This window comes from Rhinatrema bivittatum, chromosome 13 (assembly GCF_901001135.1).
Source record: "Rhinatrema bivittatum chromosome 13, aRhiBiv1.1, whole genome shotgun sequence".
In the NCBI taxonomy this organism is placed as follows: Eukaryota; Metazoa; Chordata; class Amphibia; order Gymnophiona; family Rhinatrematidae; genus Rhinatrema; species Rhinatrema bivittatum.
The window spans coordinates 83472144-83483236 of NC_042627.1; positions in this window are offsets into that span (position 1 = coordinate 83472144).

Here is an 11093-nt window from a genome sequence, read left to right on the forward strand (position 1 = left end):
AGTGGTCTTCATTCTAAAGCTTATGGGGATAAACTTAGATCTAACATGTCTATCCTAGGGGAGATCTGATAGAGATATTCAAACATCTCTAAGGTTTCCAAGCACAGGAGGTGAGCCATTTTTAATGGAAAGGAGGCACTAGAATGAGGGGTCATGCAATAAAGTTGAAAGGGGGTAGACTCAGGAGTGATTTCAGGAAATATTTCTTTGCAGAGAGGATATGGAACCTACGCTGAAGAGAGCATTGTTAAGTTGAGTGCCACAGGAATTGGTATTGAGGACCAGTTCTATTCAATATCTTCAATAGCGACATTGCGGAAGGGATAGAAGGTAAAGTCTGTCTATTTGCGGATGATACCAAGATCTGTAACAGTCGACACGCCTGAAGGAATAGAGAGAATGAAAAGTGATTTACGAAAGCTTAAAGAGTGGTGAAGATTTGGCAACTGGGATGCAGTAATCCAAAAGAGCTGTATGTGATAGGGAGTGAAAGACTGATGTACACAGATCAAGAGTGGGATCTTAGGGTGATAGCGTCTGGCGATTTGAATATGATGAAGCAATGAGACAAGCGATAGCTAAAGCCAGAAGAATGCTGGGCTGCATAGAGAGAGGAATAACCAGAAAGATAAAGGAGGTGGTGATGCCCTTGTACAGGTCCTTGGTAAGGCCTCTCCTCAAAGTACTGTGTTCAGTTCTGGAGTCCTTATCACAAAAAGGATAGAGACAAGGAGGCAGTCCAGAGAAGAGCTACCAAAATGGTGTATTTATTCAGGATCTGAATATGTACATCCTGGAAGAAAGGAGGTGCGAGAAGATATGATACAGACCTTCAGATACCTGAAAGGTTTTAATGATGTGCAAATGCCAAACCTTTTCCGGTGAAAAGAAATCAGTAGAACTAGGGGTCATGGAATGAAACTCCAGGGAGCACATGAAAATATTTCTTCACAGAGAGGGTGGTGGATGCCTGGAAGGCCCTTCTAGAGGAGGTGGTGAAGACCAATGTAGTGAAAGAATTCAAAGGGGCATGGGATAAACACTGTGGATCCCTAAAGGCTAAAAGATGGAAATGAAGAGTGCATGGGGGTAATTGCTGGTGTGGCAGTTACTGCCCTTATCTGATAAGTCTCAATACTGTTGCGGCAACTCCATCATTGCTCTCTGCTTCAATGGTAGGTGGAAAAAAGGGAATTGGGTTCAGCAGCAACCAATGAGGAACCCGACTTTTACGGTCTGGGGAACTGATGTGCAGACATAAGGGAAAAACACACGGGTTTGCTTTTAATGCTAAGTCCATAAGTAGCACTGTGTGCATGTTCAAAAGGGCTCAGCACCTAGTACAAATGTTGCTAGCAGTAAATTTGTATAGGTTATTATAAGGCTTGCAGATAACTGCACGGAGCGGCAGTTGCTACCCTTAAGAGAAACATGGGGGTAACCTGCACGGAGCGGCAGTTACTACCCTTAAGAGAAACATGGGGTAACCTGCACGGAGCGGCAGTTACTACCCTTAAGAGAAACATGGGGTAACCTGCACGGAGCGGCAGTTACTACCCTTAACAGAAACATGGGGGTAACCTGCACGGAGCGGCAGTTACTACCCTTAACAGAAACATGGGGTAACCTGCACGGAGCGGCAGTTACTACCCTTAACAGAAACATCTGGTAACCTGCACGGAGTGGCAGTTACTGCCCTTAAGAGAAACATGGGGTAACCTGCACGGAGCGGCAGTTACTGCCCTTAACAGAAACATGGGGTAACCTGCACGGAGCGGCAGTTACTGCCCTTAAGACAAACATGGGGTAACCTGCATGGTGCGGCAGTTACTACCATAAGAAGCTTGCGGGGCAGACGGGATGGACCATTTAGGTCCTTTTTTGCCGTCATTTCTGTTTCTATGCTTAGGATGGTGGATGCATTAACAGCCTCCCAGTGAAAGTGGTGGAGACAAAAACAGTGTCTGAATTCAAGAAAGCATGGAACAAATACAGGGGGTCTCTGAGGAAGGGATGAGAATTATAATGCTAAATTAATTGGATGGATGGGCCACTTGGTCTTTTTCTGCCGCCATGTTTCTATCTTTCTAAATGTCTATATCTTGCCTTTCCTCTAGGTTGAACATGTTTAGACCTATTAATCTGTCCATATCTGCATTAGAACAAAGACCAGTGCCTATTTAATGACAGCAAAATCCAGAAACATATTTAACTGTATAGGGAGAGGAAACTTTTAGCAGAAAAAGGAAGGTAATATTGTCACTGTAAATGCAGAGCTATCACATAAAGGAATAATTGTTTCTTGGACTTGCAAACTGGTGCTCACCCTTTGCTTGTATTAACTTCTCATGAAGAGCCTGCTAACGCAGCTACCACTAATTAGTCCTTTCTCTGCATCCCTCCTGTGCTGTATTGGAATATTTCTCTGATCCCTGTTTACAGGTTACTGCAGGATGCATCACCTCATCCTGTTTTCCCACTGCTCATCAGTAAGAGTCAGAGCAGATCATAAATTATAAAAGCACATTAATCCTCTCTGCAATAAAGCTGTGAGAAGGTCATTCTTTTAGGAATGAGAGTTTCTGTCCACTGAGAAAGGTCATGCGTTGCGTATAAAGTGGACATGCCCTAACTTACTCAGGGAAGCACGAAGAACCAAAACATGTACTGATGAAATCAGCAAACGTCCTACCATCAAATGTTCTAAAATTCATCAGGTTTTGAGAGATCAAGACAATAAGATGGTAACTTTCAAACCGCTTCACAGGCACACGTCTGCACATTCATCGGTCTGCACCCAGGAACACAGCTACCTTCTAATATACGCATATATATACATACATTATATATATATATATATATATATATATATATATATATATATATATATATATATATATATATATATATATACATATACACACACACACACACACATGCAGGCTTTAAAATAGCCTGCAAAGAACAAATGGACCAGTGTGCAGAATACTCTTCAGAAATTAACATAAAGGCAAATGTGAGCTGTGTTAATATTTAACTTGATTGCATATAATAAACAGATCTTCAATCATTTAAAGAAACTTTTAATTAAAAAAATGTCTTTGAAACAGAATGCTCAGTCAGTGCCCCAGAAGTAAACTGGTGGGCTTAGTCCTCAAAACAGATTTACAAGTGAAAGTTCAGTCCCCCGACACGGGACTGTGTTTTGCAGGGCTGCATCGGGAGGGACAGTGTCAGACTGAGGAAAGCTTAGATCTCTCCAGATCATAGATATAATAAGTAAACACCAGCTTACAATATATGCTGCTTCACGCTCTCTTCAGTCCATGATTAAAGTTGATCCAAGCTTTCAAGACTCATACTACAGGCAGCCGTTTCTAAGCCCTTTGTCAAAAATAGCTTTCTAATCCTTTCCACGCAGGAGGACATGGTGGCGATTGCAGGGAGCAGGTGGTTACCAGGTATTGCCTCAGCTCTCAGGCTATCAGAGGGCATCTGGATCCAGACCCAGAAAGGTCCCACACTATACCAGGCCTCACCAAACGATTGTGCACCCTATATTTTCTGGCATCTGGCTCCTTCCAAACAGTTAGGGTCATCAGGAGGAATGCTCTGCTGTCTGGGCCAGGTCATAATAGCTGAATGTAGTTGTATTAATTGTTACATAAGATCCCTCATGAAAAGCGAGACTTGGCTACTTGCCAGGTTCTTGTGGCCTGGATTGGCCTCTGTTGGAAACAGGATGCTGGGCTTGATGGACCCTTGGTCTGAGCCAGCATGGCAGGTTCTTATGTTCTTATCTATATACCATCCCAAATTCAATCTGTGCACTTTATTTAGGTCTTCCTGACCACACCTTACATCCTCTCCAACTACTCCAAAATTGTGCTGCTCAACTACTCACCGCAAAGCACATATCACTCCAGTTTTGAAACAATTACACTGCTTACCAATTCGTCAACACATTCAATATAAAACCTTAACCATTAGTCACAACTTAATACATAGTGCGTCATCTGTTTCACTGTGTTCGTCATTACGTTTCTACCAACATCCACGCCATTTACGTTCAATTGATAAAACCTATTTACCAGTACCAAACATCAAAACTGATAGGTTAGACCTAACTTGGAAACACGCCTTCTCTGTAGTGGGACCCACACTCTGGAATTCACTACCCAATTTCATTCAACCACTTATTTATTTTTATTTAGCGAGGAGTAGCCTAGCAGTTAGAGCAGGGGGGCTATGACCCAGGAGACCAGGGTTCGAGTCCTGCTGTCACTCCTTGTGACCTCGGGCAAGTCACTTTACCCTCCATTGCCTCTGGGGATAGGGAAATACCTACAGTGCCTGAATGTAATCTGCTTTGAAGTGCCCCAAAATGGAATAAACAATGTAAATAAAGGGCTGAAGAAGGAATTAAGTGGAGGGTAGAGAGAATCTATTGCTTGTTAAATTTCACACCTCCTCTGAATGTGGGTGCTCCCTGGGTTTGTATTCATAAAATGAATGAGGATCGCCTATAATGAGGGGGTGGAGACTGACAGCAGGGGTGATATTATCTTACTCCCTTTATTTCGTTTTTTGCATGGGGAAAGGACAGCAGGCAGGTCAGAGCAGGTGAACTTTATTACAGAGCTGGAATGAACAGAAATAAGAAACCAGAGAGGCAGTGTGAACAGTAAGCAGAGCCTCGGTCCTCCGGGGGGGGGGGGGGGGGGGGGGCTGGATAAGGGGAGAAAGTGTTGCAGAAGGGAAAGGAGGAGGAGGGATAAGTAAACAGGAAGGGGGAGATATGGGAAGGGCTGAGGGCAGGGGTGGAAGAGGGAGAGCTGTGAAGGGACTGAGTCACTGCTCTCTGTGCCTGTGAAGCAGGCTCTGCTCCTGGGCAGATCAATTAAAGCCTGTGCCAGGGATCCGGAGCAGTAACTAAAGCCCCAACCATGGTAAGAGCCAGGAACTGCCACCCCCTGCCAGAGAAAGGTGCACAGTGCCCAGCAGGGCATGGCTCATACAGCGAGAGGTGCTTATCCCTGCCCCGTCCACCCTCTGATACCCATGTACAAGCAAAGGAGCAAGCTAAGCTGTGCATCCCACATGGGGAGGTAGAGACATAACTCCTGTCCCTTACAGAGGCAGCTCCAGCTCTCTTCCTGCTTCCCTGCTCTGCATTCCTGCACTCCGGTCCAGAGACATCTATTCTGTCATCCAGGGGCGGCTCCTGCTCCTGAATCCTTCCTGTTCCTTTCAGGGACAGGTCTCTCCCAGCATCCATCATCTCCAACACCGGAACATCACCCTCTGTGCATCCCTCCTCCCTCACCGGAGCAGCTCTGCCTCTCTCCTTCCTCTTCCTCACTGGAGCATCAGGCTCCCTGAATCCCTCCTCCCTCACCGGAGCAGCTCTGCCTCTCTCCTTCCTCTTCCTCACTGGAGCATCAGGCTCCCTGCATCCCTCCTCCCTCACAGGAGCAGCTCTGCCTCTCTCCTTCCTCTTCCTCACCAGGCTCCCTGCATCAGCACAGTGGCAGATCCCTTCCTGTATCTATCGTCTGCAACACAGGAGCAGTTCACTCCATACATCTCCTCTCTCTTGCACTGGAGCAGCAATCCACAGCAGAAAGCAGGTAAAATACCTTCCTTGTGATTATTTCAATAGCAGATGGAGCTGAAAGCAACATATATTGTAATTGGTAATTTAAGCATTCAAAGGTCAATATCTCTGCTCATGTAGCCTACCCCCAGGCTCATTATCAATGTAACCATGTAATAATACCACACAAGAGTATCTTTGCTACTGAATCCAGCCCCAGGTCTCAGTACCTATGCTTCTGCATTCAACCCCGGCTCTAAGTATCATTGCACCTGTTTAACAATATCACAGAACATTATCTCTGTTCCTGGAGTGAGCTCTGGGTTTCAGCATTTCTCTACCTGTGCAAGGATAACACAGGAGAGTGCTCCTGGCTCGCTCCAGCCCTCTGTATCAGTAACAGTGTCACAGGAGAGTATCTCTGCCTGTAACAATACAAGATACACAGGAATAATGCAATTACTTATTTTAGAAGTGGAATCAGCCTTTCTTGGATTTTATCACAGTCTTTAAATATTGAGGTCAAAGTGCAACATAGATAATTTAAGAAAAATCTAGGCCAGATTTACAGTCTGATACCAAGTTCTGGATTTATATTTGAATTTCTGAGCTTCAGCTCCAGAACAAGTTCTGAGAATGCTTTAAAAGAGCAGAGGATCATATTGGTGATGATGGTTGTGGGGTATGGGGGCAGATTTAGATTTATGCTGGTATATTTTAGGTGTGTGTGGGGGGGGGGGGTAGGTTTAGATTTATCATAAGAACATAAGAAAATGCCATACTGGGTCAGACTGAGGGTCCATTAAGCCCAGCATCCTGTTTCCAACAGTGGCCAATCCAGGTTACCAGTATCTGGCAGGATCCCAAACATTAGATCCCACGCTACTGATGGATAGATTTAGATTTAGGCTGGAATGTATTGGGTGCGGGTGGATTTTTATTTATTTTTTATTTTATTTATTTAGCATTTGTTTATATACCGAGGTACAGCTGACAATGCCTTCACTCCGGTTTACATTACAACGAACCAGTTACATTTGAATTAATAACATTAAAACAGAGATTGAAACAGAACATTAACTTAATAAAAGTTAATAAGTACATGGTGGATAGATTTAGATTTAGGCTGGAATGTATTGGGTGCGGGTGGATAGATTTAGATTTAGGCTGGAATGTATTGGGTATGGTGGATACATTTAGATTTAGGCTGGAATGTATTGGGTGCGAGTGGATAAATTTAGATTTAGGCTGGAATGTATTGGGTGCGGTGGATAAATTTAGATTTAGGCTGGAATGTATTGGGTATGGTGGATAAATTTAGATTTAGGCTGGAATGTATTGGGTATGGTGGATAAATTTAGATTTAGGCTGGAATGTATTGGGTGCGGGTGGATAAATTTAGATTTAGGCTGGAATGTATTGGGTATGGTGGATAAATTTAGATTTAGGCTGGAATGTATTGGGTGCGGGTGGATAAATTTAGATTTAGGCTGGAATGTATTGGGTGCGGGTGGATAAATTTAGATTTAGGCTGGAATGTATTGGGTGCGGGTGGATAAATTTAGATTTAGGCTGGAATGTATTGGGTATGGTGGATAAATTTAGATTTAGGCTGGAATGTATTGGGTGCGGGTGGATAGATTTAGATTTAGGCTGGAATGTATTGGGTGCGGGTGGATAGATTTAGATTTAGGCTGGAATGTATTGGGTATGGTGGATAGATTTAGATTTAGGCTGGAATGTATTGGGTGCGGGTGGATAGATTTAGATTTAGGCTGGAATGTATTGGGTGCGAGTGGATAAATTTAGATTTAGGCTGGAATGTATTGGGTATGGTGGATAAATTTAGATTTAGGCTGGAATGTATTGGGTATGGTGGATAAATTTAGATTTAGGCTGGAATGTATTGGGTATGGTGGATAAATTTAGATTTAGGCTGGAATGTATTGGGTATGGTGGATAAATTTAGATTTAGGCTGGAATGTATTGGGTGCGGGTGGATAGATTTAGATTTATGCTGGAATGTATTGGGTATGGTGGATAAATTTAGATTTAGGCTGGAATGTATTGGGTGCGGGTGGATAGATTTAGATTTAGGCTGGAATGTATTGGGTATGGTGGATACATTTAGATTTAGGCTGGAATGTATTGGGTATGGTGGATAAATTTAGATTTAGGCTGGAATGTATTGGGTGCGGGTGGATAGATTTAGATTTAGGCTGGAATGTATTGGGTATGGTGGATAAATTTAGATTTATGCTGGAATGTATTGGATGGGGGCAGATTTAGATTTAGGCTGGATTATATGGGGGATGTGGTGCAATATGCTTTAAATAGGGCTTTATTTGATTATACTCACACAGACAATATTTGGAGTACAGGAGTCACTTTTGAGCACTCGCTTTCAAAAGGATATTCAAAAGTTATAAAAGTTACAAATAACTTTTTGTTAGGATCCCCAGCCGCATAAGACCGCAGCAGGCAGGTGATCCCCTCCATCTCCGCCTCTCACAGCTGATGCCGACTGCCGCTACAGCGGCCTGCTCTCACAGCGCTCCTGCAGGCTGCCACATGCGCCACTGCTGTAAATTTAAAGGGCCTGCAGCCCGTGAAGATGACTTCAGACAGAGTGGATATATATACCCTGCCCCGCTTCTAGCACTTCGCCTCAGCAAAGGGTCCAGCTCAGTCTTGAGTGTGAGTTCTGTGTTCCTGATTCCTGCCTTGATCCAGCATTCCTGCCTTGCTTCCTGTTCCTGCTCCTCATCTCCAGTCCCCGCTTTGCTCCTTGTCCCCTCTGATGGATCTTCTGGTTCTGGCCTGACCTCTGCATGGTAACCTGACTCTGCTTGACCTCCACCTGCCCTGACCTCTAGCCTGTTTTACCATTTCCGCTTGTTCGCTGCCCATCCTGACCTCTGGCCTGTTTCTGGTTCTGCTTGTCTGCCGCCTGCCTCGACTTCTGCTTGTCCGAAATTGCTTCAGCTACTCCTTCTGGTTCCACACCTTTAAAAGACCCCCGCCTAAGTCCTGCTAGCTCCAGTACCCGAAGCCACAACCTGCGGGGAATGAGGTCTGGATTAGTTGGGTCTTCTCTGCCCGTAGCGCCTCCTGACCACAGGGTCCACTCCGGGTGGTAGTGTCAACCTCGTCTTGGCTCAACGGTCCACATTTCCAACACTTGTAAGGTAATCAAAGGATTTAAAGGCAGCCCCAGTCTGGACAATTTATGTTATGAAAAAAAGGAAATTTAACTACCCTACACAAATATAATAGCAGATCCCTACAGAGACCTCACAGGTTATTTTGTCGGAATGAGATTGAGGGGGCGAATCTGTCTTCATGATCCCAGCCAGTCAGAATTTAAAAATATTTTTATAGATGTGAATATTTATAGATGTGCATTTGTTAAAAATGAAAATGTAAATTTTAATGAAATTTCTTCTTTAACTTTATTTCAATTTCAAAACAAAAGTGAGCTAAAAATTTTGTTCATTTCAAAAAAAAAAAAAAAAAAAAAAAGGCCATTACTACTGCTAAAAAACCCCCTTCCCACTCCTGTGCCTTCCTCTGATCCTTCCCGGCCTCTCCCATGCCCTGGACTCTCTTAACCAAGATGTTGAAAATTTCTTCCTGGGGCAGAAGCTCCTGCCCCAGCAGTTACTGAACATAAGAACATAAGAACCTGCCGTACTGGGTCAGACCAAGGGTCCATCAAGCCCAGCATCCTGTTTCCAACAGTGACCAATCCAGGCCATAAGAACCTGGCAAGTACCCAAAAACTGTGATATTTGACCTGGTGATCTCTGAAGTCTGGGTGGGTGCCCACCTGAGCACCAGTGATCATCAAATGATGATATAGTCTGATATTGCAAATAGGATACAGAGAAATCGCATGAAGACCCAAGTTTTCAATTTCAAAAACAAAGACTTTGTCAAAATGGGGACATACCTGGAGGAAGAACTAGAAGTCTGGTAGAAATTGGGGAGGTGGAAAACAGTGGGCCAAATTAAAAACAGCCAGGACAAAGGCAAGAAATCTATATGTCGAGAAAAGTAAACAAAAGTAGGAGGAATAAGAAAACCATCTGCTTCTCAAAGGAGGTGGCTGAAAAAATAAAGGCAAATATAACAGCATTCAAGAAGTGTAAAGGATCCTAAAAAGAAAGAAGGGAAAAATACCTGGTGAACATGAAGGAGACGAAAAGAGAAATCAGGAAAGCAAACTATCAAGTGGAAGAAAGGATTGCCAAAGAAGTAAAGCGAGGTAGAAAACATTGTTCAGATACATCAGAGAAAGAAGGAAGGCCAATGTGGTGTAGTGAGACTGAGAGGTGATATGGAGAGGAAGAACAGAAATATTAAATACTTCAGTTCCGTGTTCAGTAAAGAGGACCCTGGAGAAGGACCGTCGCTGTTCGACAAGAATGTAGATGCGAGTGGAGTAGATGTAACTCCGTTTATAGAGGAGAACATGTGGGGAAGAGCTAGTAAAACTGGAAGTGTTCAGTAAAGAGGAAGGCCAATGTGGTGTAGTGAGACTGAAAGGTGATATGGAGAGGAAGAACAGAAATATTAAATACTTCAGTTCCGTGTTCAGTAAAGAGGACCCTGGAGAAGGACCGTCGCTGTTCGACAAGAATGTAGATGCGAGTGGAGTAGGTGAAACCTCGTTTATAGTGGAGAACGTGTGGGAAGAGCTAGGAAAACTGGAAGTGGACAAGGCCAGGGGGCAGATGAGCTACATCCCAGGATACTGAAGGAGCTCAGCCTGTTGACAGATCAATAAGTTAACCCTTGCCCAGGGCTGTTCCCCAGACTCTATCTGCTTTGAGCTTGAACAGCCCCTCCCGCAGACAAGCTGACTACCTAGAAAAATAGAGTGATGACAGGGCTTGTGTCACCTGCCTCTAGTAAGAAGACAATCACACCGTCAATAAATGCACTTGTGACACTGAAGGACTGGGTGCTGGAGAGCTGTAGTGTGCACTCACGTCACCTTTCCTCAGCAAGGCAGAGCGCGTTCTCTGCCCTGAAACTAAAGCAATTCTGTTTTAATTAAAGATCCATGTTGTGAAGAACTTATAGTCCTGAGGAATCCCGTGGCTGGAGGCTGCTATAAGAGGGATCAGAAGAAATGCTGATGTCATCTCCTGCCCTGCAGCATTCAGTGGCTCCACAGGAGGGGACAAGCTCCGTGCAAAGTCTGTAAAGATTGGCGTCCATTGCTGATTTAATACCAGTTTGAAACCTTTCAGCAGGATTTCATGTCTAAACCTTACTCCTGGGGGCAAACTTTATATTGGTCAAAATAACACAATTTACAGGACAGTCTTTAAGAAATTTCATTTTAAATTAATACAGAAAAAAAGTTATTACTTAAAGATGCAGAATTTCCCTAGAAATTCACTGTAAGAGTGTCCCTTCCACTCGCTCTCCCTACTCCCCCTGGCCACTTTGCTCTCTCTGGCTCCCAACTCTTCCACCTGCCAGTATC